At 37.6% G+C, this 22,668-nt stretch overlaps 1 protein-coding gene across 1 annotated transcript in view; it reads left to right on the forward strand.

Annotated features, from left to right (window-relative positions):
- ROBO2 (roundabout guidance receptor 2) overlaps positions 1-22,668 on the forward strand; it is an 897,160-nt gene that overhangs the window by 201,423 nt on the left and 673,069 nt on the right. The window lies entirely within an intron of this gene.

Consider the following 22,668-nt stretch of genomic DNA (forward strand, 5'->3'; position numbering starts at 1 on the left):
CTCATAGCCCATGAGATTAGTATTGGGATATAGATCTTTCCCCTTTTAGGTTGGACAATTCAGATCTCACCCAAATATGTAATGACAAATGCTTACTGTGCTAAAGCTGCAAAAGAAATTAGTTTACTTCTTGTGAAATTGGACATTCCAGAATTAACTTTAAAAGTAACTTCCCACACAGTGGAAAGCTTAGGCATTCTCCTGCAGCTGAATGGTGTTATTGGTTAGAGCCAACTATTCCTTCTTCCTCTGTCCTTCATTCTTGACATTTTTATTTGATTCTTCTATGTGGAGCATACTAGTCCTAGTGCTGAGGAATTGGTATTTGTATCTTCACTTTCTCAATCAAGAAAATATGGCAAATAAAAGGACTGGTTTGTGAAATATCCTGATTCAGAAACTGATTCTGGTTTATGTCAACAAACCACATGTAGATTATTTGGTGTCCTAAAAGCAAAACTTGTGATAGAACACCAAAGAAGAAGGCCAACATTATCGCTAGAGCCTATACAGTTTGAATGTATTCTAAAGTAAAAAGACTATAAGTCCAAACCAAATTTTCAGAGTGATTGGTGAATTAGTATGCTCTCTGTAATGAGGTCAGAAATTCCAGAAGACATTTAAGTATATCATAATATTTGTCTGCATAGTTTGATCTTGTCAGAACATGACAGATACTCTCAAAATGGCTGTTGTCAGTTCTTGTTATCATTGAAAAAGCACTGCTTTTTAAAAAATGACTGTGTTTACCCGAAGTTTCTATCCAGCAGTACAAGAGGGAGATTTGAAGATGCTTTTTTTTAGCTAGGAGACTGACTGCTCTGAGAGTTTGTAAACTATGGCAAGGAACCTGAAATACACATCAGTGATACACATCTCCCAAGACTAAAACCAGTTGTTATTACTTTTACTGCTTTTTTCAGCGTACCTATGATTCTTTCCTCCTTGAATACTCCTTTCTAAAACTTACAGACTTTCAACCTAGGTTTGAAGTTAATTTTTTATTTTTATTATTATTATATATATATATATTTACTAGCTTTTGAAACTGATGTTTCAAACACTGATGTTTCAAACTTTTGAAACTGATTTTGAAACAGTTTTGAAACTGATGTTTCAAAAGCACTGTTCAAACTTATGGTTTGAACAGTGCTTACTCCTTGTCTTCCTGTTTATCTCTGCTTCATTTCCACTGTGCAGTCTTGAAATGTTGAATCTGTGGCAGTCATTTTAATGGCCAGATAGATGTCAGAAACACAGTTTAGCTTTTTACCAGCATGAAACCAAATGAAATGCTCAACTGTAATGAAAAAGCCATATTATTCAAACACAATCTCTTGCAATGACAGCAACAGGATAAAGAAAGCTATCTGGGATTTCCATTTGGAGTAGTATAAGAGGATTGTAAAAATTAATGACACTGATTTAATAGGTTATAGCAAAGGCTTACTGCAACATTGTGAAAAACTCCCTTACTATTAAACATACTGCTGTTTTCTCCTCCAGTAAGGGCAAGTTGCTAGAGCAGTTAAGGTATCATGTTACAAGAGCAGTGAAGTCAGCTTAAATGAACTAAAGATGAGTCAGCCAGATGATGTTTCAGGCTGTAGCATTGTTATGTTGCTTGTTCTGTGGTGGGTTTGCCCCATCTAACAGCCAAGTACCCACACAACTGCTCACACTTTCTTACTCTTCCTTCTCAGTGGGATAGGGAAGAAAGAATGACAGCAGGAAAACTCTTAAGTAAAAATAAAGACTGGCAAATCACTTATGAAGTACTTCCGCAAGACAAAACACACTGGGGAAATCTAGATTACTTTGTTGACAGCTATCATAAATAAATACTGATTTGGGTATTGGGAAACAAAGACAAACACTGAAGCACCTTTCCTCTCACTTTCACAGGCTCAACTTCACTACAAAATCCTTTTCTCCTTCCTTTCTACTTTAACTTTACTACTTTGTTCCAAGCATCTCATTGCTATCACAATTGGTTTCTCTTGGACCCTCCAGTGAGGCTATAAACAGAACAGGAGGTCTGGGTCAGCCTGTAGTGATTTTTCTCTGCTACTCCTCATTTCTTATTCTTTTCCTGCATGGTGGTGTGGCTCCTCAAAAGGCTGTAGTCCCTTCCGGGAATGTCTGCTCCAGCATGGTCTCATCCTCACAGGGAAGCACCTGCTCTGGTATGGCTCCTTCATGGGCCACAGGGTGTGCCTGCTCACACCTGGAGCACCTCCTACTCCCCTGCATTGTTATTATTCCCTTGTTCCCTCTGTTGTTCCTTCTGTTCCCACCTTCTGTCTCTGTCCAGGGTCTTTTGTCCTCCCTTCCCCAGGCTGCCTTCAAGATCTTAGCTGCAGGCATGGGGCAGCCCTGGCATCGCCTCACACAGCGGCCCTGTAGCACTCCACTGCCAGCACCTGGGCACCTGATCCCAGTACAGCCCCACGGTGAGAAGCTGCTTCAGAATTTGATACTCCTCATCCTTACCAGTCTGACATGTTGGTAAGTTTCTAGTACCATCTCTGATCTTAGTCTTCCACTGCTAATATATTGAAGACAGTTCATGCCTTTTCATGCCTGTGGTGAGGAAACAAATTGTATGATGAGATATTAATTGGTGAAAAGTCATGGGTATAAATGTTTGCCTTTCATTTTGATTCACAGGGAACATTTCAAACATAGTACTTGTGACATATTTTGAGGGCAAAGCTCAGGTGTCTGTAGTGCTGTAGTTGACACTTAAAACGCCAGATCCCTGAGACATTCTCTTGCACTGCAAAGTAGTCATTAGTGCCTGCTATGACATCCCTATTGCAGCAAGCAGAAGGGATTCAGGCTGTTTGTCTCAGTATGTAAGAATTAGGATTCTTCCTATTTTCAGGGCAGTTTTCTTCATCTTGCCTGTTCAGGTTTCTCTTCAAAATCTTCTTTGTTTAACTGCCACTTTATTGGATTCAGAATTTTATCAAGGAGAAGAATTTGGTATAGCATTTGGGTTAGAAACCTTTCAAATTTGTATCTTTTTTTTTTTTTTTTTCTTTCTTATGAAAGAGAGGTAAGGGAAGTACAGCATCTAAATCCTTGTGATTTTGTGGAAATTGGGTCAGAAATTACAGCCACCTGCTTCTGGCCAGAGCAAACTTCTCCTTCCTACATTGTGGGTTTTTGTTTGTTTGGTTTGGTTTGGTTGGTTGGTTTGGATGTTGCCATCAGAAACCATGGTATGTTTTTGGAGAATTCTTTCTTCTATGTATTTGTGGTCATTTATTATTTCTGTGTAAGGTGTTTTTCTCACACAAGAGTAAAATCACTCCAATTTGTTACCTTTTCAGTGAAGGTCTTGCTGCATTCTGGGTTAGTGTGCGGGAGTTTGCATCTCCATCCTTGGCTCTCAGCAAAAGACAACTTACTCTCTGCCAAATTACTCTTGTGTTTCCTGCTCTCCTCTTACATGGTTGCATTTCAGGGTTGATAGTACATGGTTTGTGCACCACTTTGAGAGGCTTAGAAGCAGGATTGAATCAGCCTGCAGCTGAACACTAACATCAAGACTAGTATGACATGTTAAGAAATCCCTCATAAAAGGCAGTGAGCCATAACAACAGTTAGAAATATTCAGCTCCTCAATTAGAAATTATTTTGTTTTTCTTTAGTTTTACTTTTCACCCCTTGACTTGAGCCTTTTATTTGTTTGAATTTTCAGAAAAGTTGAGGACTTTTCTCTGTAGTATAGGAAAACATTTGAAGTTAAATTTTCTCACTGAATAGCTTCATTGACTTGCAGAGCAAAGTCAGCAAAGATTTGACCCTTTCTTTTAGAAACCTTTTTTGTTCACTGTTAGGGATATGGGTATTTGCCATGCCTTCAATGACATCATCAGGAACACTTCCCTATCTTGCATATGAAGTCATCATTGAGTCTAAAGTGTTTAAAAGGTAACTGGATACCCAAGCACAACTTATTAAGGCATTCCACCAGGAATCTTTGGCCAATTTTTCTAGGAAAGCCAGTAACCTACCAGCCAGCTGGCACCCAGGCTTTGTTACAGCTAGATAAAAAAGAGTGAGGGAGAAGAAGGGAGTAAAGCAAAAGGAAGAAAAAATAATAATAATAATTATAAAATAACTTGATCATATTATTATTGTAAAATTCAAAGGGTTGTTTAGTTCTAAACAGTAGGAGGTGGACAGATTAAAGTTTTAGAACTGTAACAACATCTCTCTTTGTGCTGTCTAGTTCAGCAGTGTGAACCTTGTAACACTTGACATCCATCACAGCATTTCCTGCAGTTACCACTCTGTTACTTAGACCAAATCCTCAGTTCTGGCTGGTAGACTGTAATTTGGAGACATTAAATTACTATAATGTGGAAAGTATCTGATGATGTATTGTGCTTTAGAATAATAAAACCACTAAAATTGCAGCTTGGAGAACTAAATCAAATATATAATTATCTGCGTTTGTAGGATTTCCTCTAAGAATGTTATGTTGTTTAAGCCGTGTCTGTCTCTCTTTTGTTAATAACCCATGTTCTTAGAAAGAGGATCATGCATTTAAAGATGTTCTTGGCACTTAGCCCTGCTCCCACCTCTTTTCCTTCCTTCTTGCTGACCCATAACAAATCTTATGGCTTTGATTTCACTTGACATTCAAAAGCAGTTACAGAGGCCTTAATGAAAAAACTTAATCTGAGTGTTCCATTTTACTAGCTGCAATTCTCACACTTGGAGAATGTCTTAGTGCCAAAATTCTTTACTTTTGTTTTTTCTTAGTCTTTATTTTTAGATGAGTGGTATCAGTTATTAAGAACGAGCTCAGTGATTGAATGTTCAGGAGCCAGTGACTTTAGGGAACTTGCCAACATACAGTATGCAGTTTCTTTTATTGTGTTTTCCTCCCCACCAGGAAAGTATTTTACACCTTTGGAATCACTGTAGATATATTTCAATTCTAAAGACATTTTTTCCCTCCTTTTCATCACCCTCAACTCACTGTCACAATATATTGGTTGCTTCCATAACACATACCAGATATTATTTCTTCAGTATTGCAAACAATTCTCCCCTGCTCTCCCTTAGTTTTAGGGTTGACTGCCCTGCCTGTGCTCTCTCCAGGCAAGGATCCTTTGACACCAGTAATGAATGAACCTTGGAAGCCTGAAAGCTTGTATATGCCTCAGATCATCTGCCAGCACTCTTTCCTGAATATACTAAAATTCTCTAAAATTGTCTTGGAAATCTCAGAAGGTGACATTTAGGTACATGTATTCTGGAGCTACTTCTACTAGCTACTGTTGGGAAGGAAAAAGTGAAGAGGCTTTACTGTATGTTTCTTCCAGATCCTGATGACTACACTGAAATTCACATGAACAGTGTAGGGCTAGGATAATTTAGATTGATTCTTAGCAAAAGCTTTAGTCTTTTGCTTTCTCACATATATAAAGTGAGGAGTGATTTGAACAGGGTGAATGATCTTATATTATTCATCTCAGCTTTCATGTGGACAGGACAGAAACTGAAGCCATGTGGATAAGTTAACACAGACAATTAATGTCTGCAGTCTGCCAGACTAGCCTAACATAGGCCTACAGACTAGCCAGTATCTTCTTGGTGTTAAATTCTTTAGAATGTTTTCTCCCTTTCAGGAAAAAAGTGTGTTTCTTTTTACCATATTAAAATTGGTGATCTATAGTTAGTACAAATAAATCTAAAATAATATATTTAGTATTGAATTTAAAGAGAAAATTTTTTCTCTATCAGGGTTGTGGTGAGAAAGAAAAAACATAGAAACCAAGTCGAGTCTGTATTGTACAACAACAGGATCAAATATATTATATTTCTGCTACCCTGGATTGGATCATGATGTTAATAGCTTTTCTGCTAGTTAAAAAGAGTATACCATTTCACTTAGGTAAGGGAGAGGAAGCCAGATCAATGTGCTGTGAGAGATACTATTTTGGGAAACTTGTCAGACTGAAAAAAAAATGTAGGTTGACAGGCATACCAGCAAAACAACAAAAACGACACTGTACAGTCCAGCTTTACCTAAGAGCTAAAAGAGACTGCCTTGCACATCTTATCCACCTTTTATCGGGCATATATATCCTATCATCAGATTGGTTGGATGTGTATCTATTTTGATATGATACTAAACAGAGAATTTGATTTAACTCCAGAGGACTCAGCCAAGCATGATCAGATTCCTGGAACATGATGAAATAACTCTACAACCATTTGCTGAAATGTGAAAAGACAATCTACATTTGTTTACATATTTTTGTTATCGCAGTAAGGCTCAAAACAACCAGTAGCTTAAAAGGCTAGCATTCTTTATTGTCTTTTTATTGTTTAACATTTTTACATGAACTATCAAAATGACAACTATAGAAGATGGTAATAATATGGAATTTGCCCCTTGACCATAGCCAGAATGAATTTAAGGGAGAAAAAAAAAATGGAAAAACTCATTCCAGGCAATGCTTCCTACAGCTTGAGATAGAAAAACTCAAAAGCTTAACATCATAGAGCAAACTGTGGATATCATTATGCAAATTTCACTTTTGCTCAGTGACAGGCAAATATTATAGTGATGAACAGTTGTCTGTGTTCATTTTTTATAGCTTATGATTTTTTTTTTTCCAAATACCCAGTATGAATTTTAACATAGAATCCATGACAACTCCGAACAAATGTGCATTAAATTGCATGTAGACATTTCCACTAGTATAAAATGATATTTTAAGTCTGTACTGCAGTGTTTGAGTACTACAGATTGAATCATGGGTGTGAAGGGAAAGTGTTTCACAGGACTTAAAAATATTCCTGTTGTTGCCCTTTCGCTGGTCTATCTTTCTTCCAAGGCGCTGCAGCTAGGGGGAATAGTTAGGCTGTTGTTTCCCAGTGTTTTGTTTGTTTGTTTGTTTTGTGTGTGTTTTTGTTTGTTTTTGAAAATTGATGCAAATATACTAGTTCAGAAATTACAGCCTTGCTATGAGATGAAGAAAAAGACAGGGATACTTAATGCCTTTTTTGCCTCTATCTTTAGTAGTGAGACCCATTGTTCTCCAGGTACCCAGTCCCCTGAGCTGGAACAAGGAGCAGAATGAAGCCCTCATAATCCATGAGGAAATAATTAGTGACCTGCTACACCATGTACATGTACACAAGTCTATGGGGCCAGATGGAATCCACCCAAGAGTACTGAGGGAGCTGGCAGAAGTGCTTGCCAAGCTTCTTTCCATCATTTATCAGCAGTCCTGGCTATCAGGGGAGGTTCTAGTTGACTTGGCTATCAAATGTGATGGCCATCTACAAGAAGGGCTGGAAGGAGGACGGAGGGAACCACAGGCCTGTCAGTCTGATTTTGGTCCAAGAGAAGGTTATACAGAAGATTATCTTGAGTGCCATCATGCAGAACGTACAGGACAAACAGGTGATCAGGCCAACTCAGAATGGGTTTACAAAAAGCAGGTCCTGCTTGACTAAACAGATCTCTTTCTATGACAAGGTGACGTGCTTAGTGTATGAGGGAAAAGGTGTGGATGTTCTCTACATAGACTTAATAGTAAAGCTCTAGACAGCATTTCCAACAGCATTCTTCTGGAGGAACTGCTCAGGAATTGGACAGATATATGCTTTGCTGGGTAAAAAACTGTCTGGGTGGCCAGGCCCAAAAGGTTGTGGTGTATGGAGTTAAATCCAGTTGGAGGCCAGCCACAAGTGGTGTCTCCTGGTGCTTAGTACTGGGCTCAGTTTTTTTTTATACCAATGATCTGGACAAGGGGATCGAGTGCACCCTCAGTAAATTTTCAGACAACACCAAGTTGGGTGGGAGTGTTGTTGTGCTTGAGGGTAGGAAGGTACCAACCTGAATACCATCCAGAATACCAGGTACCATCCCTGGAGGTATTCAAAAGACGTATGGATGTGCTTAGGTGTATGTTTTAGTGGTAGCTTTGGCAGTGCTTGATGAATGGTTGGACTTGATGATCTTAGAGGTCTTTTCCAACCTAGATGACTATACAATATTTTTCTACATGGAAGCATATCATTTATTCCAAGCTGGAGCCTCAGAAAGCATGAAGTGACTGCTGGAGTACAATAGAATCTTTCTAGCTCCAGTACTTAGCTTTGGATTTAATAATTAAAGAAGAAAAAAAAAAATCGGGGAGTTCATCTAAGTTCAGTATATTTAGTCAAAACCTGTCCTCCTTCTAATCCTCATCCTAGGAGCTTTTTTCTATCAAAGATCTACACATGTAGGATCTACTCCAAGATGAGGGTGCATTTTTGAAGCAGGAGGAAAGTAACTCAAATTCCCCAAGACTTGGCATCTGGTAGGACAGAGACCTCTTTTCTGTGAGAAAATTCAGGTAAAATATGATAGGCTCTTTCTCTTTTAAGTGCTTGTGTAGTTCCTGATACAAAAATATCTCAGTCATACACAAAAAAATCAATCCTATATTTTGGTTCAAACTGTTTCCAATTAGATTTTAATGCCAACTTGCAATAAGAAAAATCCTAATTATAAATATGGCAATGCTATAGTTTCTCTGTTATTGACTTTGAAAACTGTTGTCAGAATATTACAGTGGTTGACAGTTATTCACAAGCAGTTAAGCAGGCTATTGCCTAAAGCACTATAGAAGAAAATAACAATTAATTTATCCCCCTCTTCCAGCCAGTTATTATTACTTTATGTATGGACATTACACAGACACTTGGAGATTTTTCTTTGTCATTCTAGTTAGGTTCCAGGCCTAAATCATACATCATTTTTTCTCCAAACCCACATGCCATGGTATAATGTGATGTAACCTGTTCACTTGAACATGTGGTAAATAGGTATTTTTAGTATCAAACAAAAAATCAAAACATCAGTTCAGCTGATGGTGTTTGAGTTTCCAGCTTGTTAAACAAAGAGTTACAGAGAGTACAAACTCTCTCTGTAACATACTAGTAGCGCAAAGAAGCTGAGGATACAGTTACTTTCAGGGGAATGAGAGGCCAGGTCCTTGACTATTCAGGAGTAGGTTATACTCCCTTGCTTGCAATAAAACTCTTGGAAATACTTATGTAGTAAAAGAACTCAGGGTGAGTATAAAAGAATCCAGCCCTAAATTTTCATCATGTGTTAATTGCATTCTTTCTCATTAAAATCCCACTCTGGTTCTAATTAAATTCATAATTGTTCTACATTTGATGCTGTAAACTGTTGTGTAGTGTTGTTGGGTGCTATTTAACAGATGTCATTCTCCCCCCAAGAGGCAGTGGTATTTCATTGCTGTGTGAATTGATCCTTCAGTGTGAAATCTGAACAGGTCCCTAGATAGCCAAGCAGGAAGGGGGACAATGTGAACTAGCAAGAATGAATAAATGAGGTAACTGAAGAGTGTCTCTCAGAATGCATGAGATGTAATTCCTTCTACTTCAATAGATATTAAAAGAGTAATCCAATTTCTCCTTCTATCACCTATCCATAGAAAGTTACAAATTCATACTGATACTTCAGCACACAGTTCTCAAGCTCAAGTCTACAGATGCAGATCATTGGTTAAACATTTGTGTGATTTTTATTATATTTTTTTTTTCCAGTACTGGTCTTCAGAATTAGCTGCAGCCATTTTGATTCATACATGCACACACACAGATCTGAGAAAGCTGATCTTCCTGGTGGCTTCTGGAACAGCACTTTTTCAAGTGTGTCAATTGCATTCACTTTCCCTCCACCTTTAGCAGATACACATATGGTTCTAATGCTCTTTATTCTCTTTGCTCCAGAATAGTTCTTTGTCTGGTTCTGAATTTATTCTAACAGGCTTTTCTACCACCATGCTCAGTGCTTACCTGGGCACCCCCATCCATCTCTGATTCATTACCTCCAGCAAAAATACCCAGTTTAACAAATCCCACAGAAGCCTGTTGATCTTCAGTCAAATCAGAATAACATTTTTCCTGATTTGTACAGTTGAAGGATGTGTAGAAAAAAGATGTTTGGAGACATTAATGAAAACTGAAGGAAGGACTGGATATACCTATAGCTATATATCTATATATCTAGGGCAAAAAGAATGATTCATTGACAAGGAACATCTGCTTGAGGAAAAAGGGCAGGATATGTATGTATGAGGCACAGTTAGCAGACTACAAAGGAAAGTATGTATGAAAGTCCCAATTGCCCCAAACACCTGCTTAACAGGAAAACTTTAGCATGAGGTTTGGTGTCTGTGAGTTGTTTTTGTTGGTTGGTTAGGGTTTGTAAACTTTGGTTATAGATTTAAATGTTAAGCTTCTGTTTTTTTCTGGGACTCAACTCAGTATTTTGATGATCAGACTCAGTATTACTAAACTGAGTAGGGCTATATATAAGGTTAAGGAATGAAATATTGAAGTACAATGGTTAATATATTATAGGGCTACTGTGAGGAAAAATAGGATTAAGAAACTAAGAAGAAAAAGCAATTGGGTGTAAGTGGGTTAACATTTTTAGTACTCTCTGCATAGCTATATGTCCAGTCTGAATGTGGTTTTAAATTGCTTTATGATCCTCAAAGATAGTTGTGTTATAAAATGCATGCTATTATTTACTATACAAGCTAACATCAAAATCATCTCTTCTCTCCTATTCATATGCAAATTCTGGGGAATTTGAATAGGAGAATAAGGTTAAGAATATTCTATTCTAAACATGGAATTCTTCTTAGATATTAATCTTGTTCTCTATCCCTTGTACACATTACTCAACATCTGATATAGCAAAGAAAATCTTTGCAATGTTGCATAGAATTGACTCAAGGATTCAGATAAAATATCAGCCATAGGCTGCTTATCATGAGTGGTGGGTATTAGAGGTTACAAACAGTATTCAGAATTCTCACATATGAATTGTGAATACTGTCCTACAGTCTACAGGTGCTGTCATTATTATTTTCTCATTGCTGTGAAGTGTCTTTCTTTTTTTTTTAATTAAAAAACAAACAAACAAAGAGAGAGAATATGTGAGGACTGAAGTCTCCTTGCATTTCTTTGATTGTACCTCTACCCAGCCACTAATTCTAATGTCTGGCTCTTGAAATTTCTATTTGGCTCTTATTTGGCTACCACATTCAGACAGATATGTGACTGATATGCAGTGGAGGTTCATGTGTTCTGTTTGCTTAGGAAACAAGGCCCAAAAAAATAAATACTTGGAAAAGTTAGAAAAGCTTATTAATGATTTACAGAAACTAAAATGTTGTTGACTTGACTTTACCAAAGACCAAGGTGTATAGTGAATCATTGCCTCCTCCTTCAATACATTTGATGAGTAAATGTGAACTGCCCCATGGGCTGTTTTTGTCGGCAGCCTGGGGAGCTAGAAGTAATCACAAGTATGGTTCTGTCCTGTTTCCACATTATGTGGAGAGCAAGGCTAGTGATCTCATCTAAAGCAAAGGCTTGCCATAGTTAATGGCTGGTACAAATAGGAACGTTTTCACACTTCCAGGACTGGCTCCAGGCATAAGGGTTCCTCACACAGCCACAGTTTCTTCCACGTTCTTAATCAAATTGCAAAGCTTTCTTCATTTCCTGTCAGTCAGGACTTGACAGGTTAAATGCCATAGATTGGTAAAATGACAAATGGAATTCAGATACAGGAGTAGTCTGTATGGATGCATGCGTGTTCTTATTACGGAGTTCTGTTTTTCAGGATTCTTTTATTTATTTATTTATTTTTCCTTAGAGACAGAGAAGTTAATGTTTTATATTCAGGTTTGAATAAAAACAGAATACTGTTTACACAGAAAAAAATCTATATTTTGCCTGCCTCTAGATATTTTGCAGTGCATAAGAGTGAGTAGGAGAAGTATACATGCCACAATAAATTACAGAAATTGACAGTAGCACATAAAAGTGAAGTAATCAATAAATAAAATTCCTTGCTTTGAAAAGATCCTGTAATCATAAAAGACATGTATGATAGTAACATTAAAATAGATTGTCAAAACATCAAATACTTCTGATTCACTGGAACAATTATCTACTTTGTGCCTGATAAACAACTTCAGAAAAGCCCAGTCATACACAATGAGGAACATAGGAAGAGAGATTATGTTATCCTCTGATAAAATGGTCTGGTTAAAATTCTTTGCATGTCTGAAATAACCACCTGGGGAATCAATGTACTTTCGGGAACTTCTAATGAAAAATGTTGGTGTCATTAATTTTTAAGACAGAGAGAAAGAGAGAAAGGGAGGAGGGGGGAGAAAGAGGGGAGGGGAGGGGAAAAAAAAAAAAAAAAGAAAACCAAAGAAGACAATACTAACTAAGCTAGTAGTTCATGTGTCTTTAAAGGAGTCCCCAACTCTAGAAGGACTGGACAGCTAGAACACTGACAAAATGGTGTAATCTGAATTTTACAAATGATGATCCATAAATAGTTGAATATGCTTTTTCAGTCGTTTCAAAGAAAGATTAGAAAATATGTTTTCTTGTTCTCATGCACTTGGTCAAGCAGGTGTATGTTCTAAACTGATACTTTGTATGCTTAAAATAGATCTGGAATAACAGAATAAATGAGAACAGACAGGACCTCTGGAGATTATTTTGTCCAAACCCTGCTTAAAGCAGACTGAGGCCAGGTTGCTTAAGGTTGTTCACTAATTTCATGAGTGCACATAGACTCCACAGGTGCTTTGGACACTATTCCCAATGTCCACCTACCCTCATAATGAATATTTGTTCTATTTATATCTAACTGGATGTTTTCTTGGTTTAATATCAGTCTGCCGCCTCTCATCCTGTTGCTGTGCACAGTAGCTGCTTGTATATAGGTACATGACGGCACAGAGTAAAGAGGGAGCTGAACTCTTCTCAGTGGTGCCCTGTGACAGGATGAGGTAAAAGGCATAAACTGAAATACAGAAAATCCCACCGAAACTTAAGGAAATACTTTTTTTTTTTTTTTTTTTTTTTTTTTTTTTTTTTACTGTGAATGGAATTTATTACTGGAATATGTTTCCCATATAGGCTATGGAATTTCCATCCCTGGGAACACTCAAAGGCCATCTGATCACGGCCCTGGGCGACTTACTATAGGTGACCTCCAGAGAGGTGCCTTCTGCCCTGAGTGTGTTTGTGATTTTAAAATCAGTGTGCTGTAATAGAAACAAATTTGACAGTTACAGGAATCTGTTAGTAATTATCAGCTGGGACAGGGGGATGAAATTTTTTCATTTGTGTTCATCCTGTGGAACAGTGTTAATGGAGACAGTCTCTCCTCATGTTTTTAATTGTTTTTACTTTTGTGAAACTTAAATGCCCAGACTAAGGTTTCCTAAGGTATGTGCCTCAGGCAATTGGTTTGGTGGAGTTCATGCAAGCATACCTAAATAATTAGGAAACTGTAAAATTTCACAAACATTATGCATTGATGCAACTTTGATACATGCTGTGAAACAAGTGACTGAAGTCTGGTTAAGGGCTGGCTCTGATTGCACATATCTCACTGTTGCAGTATCCTGTTTTCTGCCATGGGGAAAAATAGTAATGGGGAAAAATAATAATAAAATAATAATAATAAAAAATAATGACCTTTGGCAGCCTAAAGCTTGGAAAATATTATTTTAGATATACTTAGCAGAAATTTATTGGGAATTTAAGTTTAGCAAATGTGTTGTATAAAGATACATTAATACAGGTGTCTTTTTTGCTGAACGTGCTCTGGACCAAAGGTTTGCTTAGATTATCAAGAGCACACCTTGAAACTTGTTGCTGCAGACTGTTGTAGCACATGTGCAAATAAACCAAATGAAAAGAATATTTCTGCTATCATTTCCATACCTTCTTTCAGAAAAGTCTGGAGGAAGAGGAAGCAGCAGATTACATTGTTCCTTCTGCATAGCTAAGATGATGGTTCTAGTAGTTTCCATTATTTCTGTGGAATTTGTCATTATGTCACAATAAGGAATGTCCTCCTTGGGACATCCCTCCACACCATTTCTTCAGCTACAGCTCCTATAATTATCATCAGATTTTCCTAGGTCATTTTCAGAATTGCAGCTTTTCTCCTCTTCATCCTATGGGGGTTAACCCACAACAGAAAACTTTTCTGATCACTTTCTTTTATCAAAACTGCTAGAGCAGATCAAACCTGCTCTAGCAAAGCTGAAGGCTTTTTCTCCACATGCTACAAATATTCCATGAGCCTTTATTATTCATGAGAAACCTTGTGTATGAGTCCACAGTTCATATTAGAACATGGCAAATACCTGGGTACGCTTCTCTGGTCCTTGTCTATGAGTCTACAGTAGTACAATAGTTAGAGGACTCAGGAAACTGATCTCTTTAGTGGACATATTTTCTGATGTAAAAATGCTCAGGCTGTCTGCTAAAAAACCCTTTATTCACCCATTCTCTTCCTTCCATATCCATTCATTTGGGCAGAGAGAGAGTACTGAAGTGAATCAGCCTAACTGGGATAAGGTTTCTTCTTAAAACTCTGATCTTACATCCTGGTCCTCTATGCTGCATTGTTTTGGGCATCATGCAGTTACTTCCACTGTGACCCTCAGTTTCTTCCTGAAATTTCAGATATGTCTAATTTTCTGTATTTATTTTTTTTTTAAGTACAAGGTTGCCTGAATCTTACCATGTTTCATTTTCTTTGTTTTCCATGTTTAGAGGAAAAACAAAATATTGACTTATGCCATTCAGACTGAGTCATCTTATTTTGACAATTCCAGATGGGGAATATTACACCTGTTTTACTATTATGTACAGAAAATTCATCTCTGTTTCCAACATAGATTTCATCTTCATGTGTTAAGCCATCTCTCATCCTTTCCAAGAATTACTGGATAAAACCACTGTAGCTGAGGAATGCTATAGCTATATATATATCCATCATTTATTCCCAAGGTATCCATTCCATTCAGTAACAAAAAAAAGTACTTGGTTGTAAAATAAAATCTCTGTGTAGAAAGAGAAGGTGAATTATAATTGAAACATTCCCTAACTTCTGAGAAACTGACTTTGCCTTAATGTGTATATGAATGTAGACAAGAAGACACATGATATGAAGAGAAATATAGCACACTGAGGTCTGAGACCCCTAGCTCTAAAGTATGTGACTGTTTTTTTTTGCACCTGCATTTTTTTTGTTTGTTTCTTTGGATGGATTTTTTTGTTTGTTTGTTTTTGTTTTAATTAAAATTTGTTGTGAACACAAAACTCCATAAACATTATGGTTTGTAAAACTTCAGCACTGATTTTCTGCCTTCGAGGTGTGACTTGCTTTCTACTTTAGAATTTTGTTTTTGAGAACCAAGGCAAGGTGCAGATACATTTAAATTTGAAAATTTAGACATGAAAATTAAATTTTCAGAATTCACTGTGTGTTTGCTCGAAATAGAATCCTGGTTCAATTCTTCATTTCTTTGTCCTGGAAATTCCCTAATTATAAGGATATTTTTCTAAAAGAAAGTTTTCCCTAGTTACTAGTTACTCATCCCTAGTTTCCCTAGTTACTTACTCATTCTCTCTTTTGACTGTTCAGAAGCACTTACTCGTTCCTAATATTCCATATAGCACCTAGACACAGAAGAAAAAGTGCATCAAATGTATTTCAATTTGTCTTTCATCTTAGTGCTCATCATTAATCATAGGTGGTGCACACAGGTAAATCTTGATTTCCTTGGTCTTTTATATTTCTTATATTTTATGATACACAGAGCTGTATGATACCTACTCAACAACGTCATCATAATGATACCTTTATCTGCATTGAACTGTCTTTGCTGTCTATTAGTCTTTTAAATGCTCAGTCTTCCTGCATCTGATTAAATCCCTTTTCCATTATTTACTGTTAAATATTGTCTCCATTTGCCTAGCATGCTGCTTGTTCTTTTGCTGTCATCTACCTTTTATTTTTTGAAACGAATCTCTGGTTGTACTTTAACTACCATAGTGTAAGTTATAAGAATTTATTTTGGAGGTTTTTTGATTGGTTTGGATTTTCCTTTGTTCTCCGGCTGCACCTAAGAACATGATTGACGATAAGAAGAATGAAAAATGGGTGCTGATATTAATTTATATCTTGCAGCAACCCAGCAAGATCTGCCTTTTATCTTTCTAAGGGGATTTATTTGGAACAAGTAGTTATTGAGCACAGTGTACTGAACGAGTATACATGTATACCTTTGAAGGTGCTTTATGCAAAAAACGTGTGGTACTCTTTTGCCTTAAAAGAAAGGCAAGTGGAAGATGTATTTCTTCAACAAGCAATCCCTAGAAACAGCAATTTTTAGTTTGTGCAGAAATTTAATTCAAACACCAAAGCTGTCTGCTTTGAGATCTGTATTTATGCACCCAATAACAAGAAGATGGATTTCATTCAGGAACGTCTACCACTTGAAGTAAAATATTGCAGGTTACCATTCAAGGTACTCATGTTTTTTTTTGTGCTGAAGGTAAACCAACTGTATTAGTGCCAATATCACTTACCAACAATTAAGACTTAATCGGAAATAAGATCAAGTGATTATGAAGTAAGCTAAGCAAAGCAACTCAGTGAGTGAAAGGCTTAAGTCATACAGATGTCAAGTGAAGCTGGAAGTAATGCTTCTGGAGAGGGAGTCCTGGCTGAGGAGCAATCCCTAGCCCAGCCAGCAAGCAAAGCAGCAGCAGCGAGGCAGCTGCTGTCGCCCCGTTCCCTGCTACTGCCCAGTGTCGTGGTTCCACTCGAGTGGGCAGCCGAGCTCCACCACAGCCACTCTCTCACTCCCCCTCCTCAAAGAGGAATGGGGAGAAAATATGTGAAAAGGGCTCAAGGATTGAGATAAGGACGAGAAAATCCCACAGTAATTATTGTAACGGGCAAAACAGACTCGGCATAAGGAGATAGTAAGATTTATTGCCTATTACTAACAAGCGAGAGAAGTGAGAAAACAAAGGAAAAAGCAAACCAAAAGCACCTTCCCCCCCATCCACCCTCTTCCACCTCCTCCCCCCGAGCGGCGCAGGGGAACGGGGGAATGGGGGTTATGGTCAGTCTACAGCACTTCTTCTCTGCCGCTCCTTCTCGGTCACTCTCGTCCCCTGTGCTGTGGGGACCCACCCACGGGATGCAGTCCTTGATGAACTGATCCGGCGTGGGCTTCCCACAGGCAGCAGCTCTTTCAGAACTGCTCCAGATATGGGTCCGTACCACGGGGTCCATCCCTCAGGAGAAAACTGCTCCAACCTGGCTCCCCTACGGGCAGCAGCTCCTGCCAGATCACCTGCTCCTGCGTGGGCTCCTCTCCACGGGCTACAGGTCCGGCCCGGAATCTGCTCCGGCAGGGGTCTTCCACAGGCGGCAGCCTCCGTCGGTGCAGGGCCACCTGCTCCACCGTGGTCTCCTCCACGGGCTGCAGCGTGGAACCCTGCTCCACCATGGTACTCCATGGGCTGCAGGGGGACATCCTGCTTCACCATGGTCCTCACCACAGGCCGCAGAGGACTTCTGCTCCGGTGCCTGGAGCACCTCTCCCCCTCCTTCTACACTGACCTTGGTGCTGTTCCTCACTCCCTTGACTCTCCCGGCTGCTGTCTGGCACAGCGTTTTTTCCCTGTCTTAAATATGCTCTCACAGAGGCGCAAACAACATCGCTTATTGGCTCGGATCTGGAAAACAATGGGGCCCTTCCCAAACATCGGGCAGCTTCTAGATCTTTCTCACAGAAACCACCCCTATAGCCCCCTGCTACCAAAACCTTGCCACGTAAACCCACTACACCCAGTCACCAGCCACGCTGGAGGAGATGCAGCCCATCTTCATGCATCACCCCCCAAGGAGCGTGCCTGGGCTCAAGAAATTAAAATACAGCTGCCTAATAAAGACTAATAAAGCCTGGGCAGTGATCTCATGACTTCAATAGTTCTCTTGGGAATACAAAATCAACTATAGTTTGCAACATAGACAGTGGTGATCACACTGCCCTTGCCAATTTTTTTTTTTTCCTCACTCATATTTGTATCCTAAAAGTTAGTTCCCCAAAAAATCAAAACTATTATTACATTTCCATGTTATAGTATCAAGCTAACCTTTAACCTTTCATATTTGAATCACTGAGCTGTCTTGCATTTGCCATAGTATTTTAGTGATGCTAAAAGCATTTCAGTAAAATCTTTTCAATGAGCAGGGTATCCATTGCTACTTATTGCAGTAAAATTTAAATTATAATGTATTGGGACTTTTTGAAGGAGGTTCCTTGAACATGAGTAGTCTTTAATTCAGATTTCCAATGACTTCTGAGTATCTCTAGCAGGGCTAGCACTTAATATGGAGATACATTAAACCATATTTGAATTAAACATTGAAACAGGATGATAGATATGAATTAAAATCTGACATTCAATAATATTTCAAGAACTCTGAGCTGTTCTGATGACTCTATACTACATACACATTTATATATATACAAAAGATATATATATGTATGCAATTCAATTTAGAAACACACAAATGCTGACTGGATGTTGTCAGATAGCTCATCATGCCAGACAAACTCCTGTATGCAAACTTTTATCTCATGAACGTAATCTCAGCTGATGTAAATATATCATTTGGTTCCACAGCGTATTGACCCAACTCATGTAAAATCCAGAAAGAGCAGAAACACTTTACATTTTTTGCTGTTTTTTTCAAGATGAAGAAATGTGCAAAGAGGAAACCATAACATCAGAATATCTGGTTGGTTAATTTTCACTATGTTTATACTTTCAAATAAGTTGTTTAACAAATTTTCCACTATTTTCTGTTACACACACTAGTTTTATTACAGTAGTTTATTTTTCAAAAAATATATGGACTATATCACAGAATCACAGAATTTCTAGGTTGGAAGAGACCTCAAGATCATCGAGTCCAACCTCTGACCTAACACTAACAGTCCCCACTAAACCATATCCCTAAGCTCTACATCTAAACGTCTTTTAAAGACTTCCAGGGATGGTGACTCCACCACTTCCCTGGGCAGCCTGTTCCAATGTCTAACAACCCTTTCGGTAAAGAAGTTCTTCCTAAGATCCAACCTAAAACTCCCCTGGCGCAACTTAAGCCCATTCCCCCTCGTCCTGTCACCAGGCACGTGGGAGAATACATGATGAGTTTCATGAATTATTTTGTACAAGAGACTAGACAAATAATTTTTCTTCATAACCCTGCTCTAATTAGCAGATAAGGAAGTGATGTTGTCAGGATTATGAACATTGTAACATTGGAACAATGGCTACTGACACAATGCCTAGTTGCATATATTGCAAATGTTCTTGAGTTGCCATCTTCTAATTAAATACAGTCCTCAGGTCAGAAGATGATTAGTTATCAAGTGACAATTTAAGAGGCTAGAAATGCATGTTTGCTGTGAAACTAGAGCAGGAGTTCTTCAGCTTTATTTGTTGTGCATCACCAGTGCTTTTGATGACTTTTTGACAAGACTTTTAGTGTAATTCAACATCAGTATTGCTGTATGTAATGTCAGATAATACAGTTTTATCATGCTATAAATTTATTTTTAATTTATTTAAACAGGAAATCTCCCATGAACACATACATTACCCACAGAGAAAGAAATGAAGGGCAATAAAAGGATAAATAAATTTATCAGGAAATACTGGAGGTTTTGCCATGCCATGCCCTTGTATAACTTGATGAAAACAGAAGGGAAAAAAAAAAATATTTGTTTTATTTTTGTATGACTTTTTAGAACACGAAAAACTTGTAGCTTCTCTAAAAAAAAATCATACATCTTGTTTTATGGGTTTTTGTTTCTTTTTCCTTTAAAAGTGCTTTAATTAGAAAGAATATTATGATACTTATTTTAAGGAGAACAAACTGTACTCCAAAAATGTACTCCAGTCACATTTTCACTCTGAAGAATCCATTGCAGGTCTAACCAGGCTGAAATTTAGAGTGCAGCGTTAAAGTAGATTATATGCTATAATGAAAATATGTGACAGTAAAAGAGAAACTATAGTACGTCAGTGCAGATTTCTGTTGATTCAGGCAAGACTACACAAAAAGTTTCACACAGAAGAATGTGTTGCTTATTTATTTATTTATTAAATCTTGGTCTGTACTGTTTTACATTAAGAAGCATATACATTGTATTTATTCTCATGGAATGAGTATAAACGTCTCACTAGATGTATGGTATGTCTTTTTACATGGTTTCCTGAAATGCTTTATGAGTATTACAGAGTTGATCAATACCAATGATTAGATAAAGGATACGTTTTTCTCTGACCTACAAAAATGCATGCATTGCTGATTTGCTTTCTGCATATCACAAGGAGAATGTATCAAAGAATTAATCAGAGATGGTCCTTGCACCATTTTAAAAATCACACTCCCTGGATTTGTTTCTAAAACCTAAGTTTTGTGTGTGTGTTTTGTTGTTGTTGTGTTTTTTTTTTCAATTAAGGGGAAGAAAAAAGAACTTAACATTCAGAGGGTTTTGTGTAACTTCATCCTGAAAGTAAAAAAGGATGAGTCCTTAAAATACAAAGGAATCTGTTCCGATTTATAGTTTAAAATAATCATTATGTAGAACATTCAGCTTGTGTAGACATAGTATGCAAAACCAGTAGCCCTATAAGGACAATTGTGTGTGTTACATAAACAACTATTCTCACATGAAGTGTATTTACATGCTCAGGACCATGAAGTCGATAGACAGAAATATATGAAACCTTCACAATGTTATATGAAAAAGTATTATGAGATTGTTTTCATTATAAACCATGTGGACAAGTTTATTACAAGTCAGAGGAAAAGCTGCAAATATCAGCATTTCCTGCCATGCGTTCTTCATCAAGGCTGTGAAATTTTGCCCTCAGTGTGAGAGCAAAGTAGAGTTTGGGTACCCACTTCTGTCACCTACACCTCTACTGTCCCCTCAGGACCGCTAAACCCCCATAGTCATGCGCACACCCAGAGTAGCTCTGCTTTATTTGAACACACTGAGGGGACAGGATATGGATCCACTTTCAACTTTTCCCTCCTGTCCCTTTGCTCAAACAGAGGCCTTATTATCACCTGGAAAAGGCAATGCACTAGAGTGGGGAAACATGAAGGAACTCTGCTGAGCAATAAAAATAGGTTACGACATACAGACTACACCAAAGAGAAATGAGCACCCATAGCACACATGGTTATGATTATATTCATTTATAATTATACTACTCGTAGTACTGTAATACTAATAGGCCACTATAAATTTAAAATGAAAAGGAAATCTGGTATTTTTTTTCTATGTTATTTTCTTTGGGCTTTATACACAAGGGAAAAAAATATGGGATTTATGGGGACTGGGGGCTCAAGAGAGGAGCTGTTGACAGTTCCAATAAAGATTTTAAGCTAGGCATGAACATATTTTTATGTTAAGGTTGCTTTAAATTTATGCATATTTTAAAGTGCAAAATCTGTGAGGGAGAGGAGCCGCTACATTTGTATCCAGCAATTACTATTTAAATATGGTCATTTCTCCATTTCAAACATGGTTAGAGTTTTCCCTTTTTAAAATTGAGTTGATCTCTCCATTATCTGTGAAATCTTTCATTCTGAATGAACTTGGCTTTCATATGCCAAGAGCTGTTTAGCAGATTCAAGACTACAATAACAGCTGAATAACCTTCTCACTTTACTGGGAACAAGATGATACACACTTGTTTTCCCCAAGGATATTCTCTGATTGCTTGCTTGAGCCCTTCTATAAGAGGTGTTTACAGCAGAGAAAGGACACAGCCTGCATGCAGAGGTTATGCCAAAAGTGACGCTAATGCCCAACTCTGACTTTATTTTCACCACCACAGGCTTTGCTGAGGAAGGTAGGAGGAGTCTTCTTCACATTGGGGTGAGAAGCATGGCAAGAAGTGTGTTTAAGAAGCCAGTGTTTTTTTTTTTTTTTTTTTTTTTTTTTTTTTATGGGAGATAGATGTGTGTCTTATATTCATAGAAGGTTAATTTCCAAAACCCAGCTAAGTTCCAGCTTTCCCAGAACTCTGGGCTTGGACTGTATGTAGAGAGTTTTCTAACAGTTTCCAATATTTATTTTTTTCATTTGTAGCTGTAGAAATTATCTGTGCCAGAGGAAATATTTTGTTCACAGATTCTGAAAGTCATAGAGAAATTTTTATTCATTCCATGTTACAGTGATTGCATCTTCAATTAATTTATGAATCTGGGTGTATATATATATATATTTATATGCAAGCAGGGATAAAATAATCTCTGAAAGATTAAAGAGACAAGGAGAGTAGAGAGATGAGATGATGTATTATTTACCATATAGGGTAAATTTGTAGAATAAGAATTCACTCCTTAGTACTTCATGGTGACATATTATTCAACAGTGTTTCTAGACAGTAAAGGGTAATCTAAAATCTGTGAGGCTGAAACAGGCAGTAATATTTCACAGTTACAACCCACTACATTCTTGTTTTATGTGCCTTTCTAGACCTGTATATACCAACTTGCTGGATATGTGTGGGATTCTGAATGTTGCTGAAAAGTAATAGTTCAACAGTTTATCTGATAAATAGCTGTATATCAAGATTTCACACAGTTCCAATTAAAACTACTATTCTCATTTCATATATGGAATATTTGCAAACAGATTTTATAAACTGAATTGGGTTTAT

This window comes from Aythya ferina, assembly GCF_964211825.1.
Source record: "Aythya ferina genome assembly, chromosome: 1".
NCBI classification, from domain to species: domain Eukaryota; kingdom Metazoa; phylum Chordata; class Aves; order Anseriformes; family Anatidae; genus Aythya; species Aythya ferina.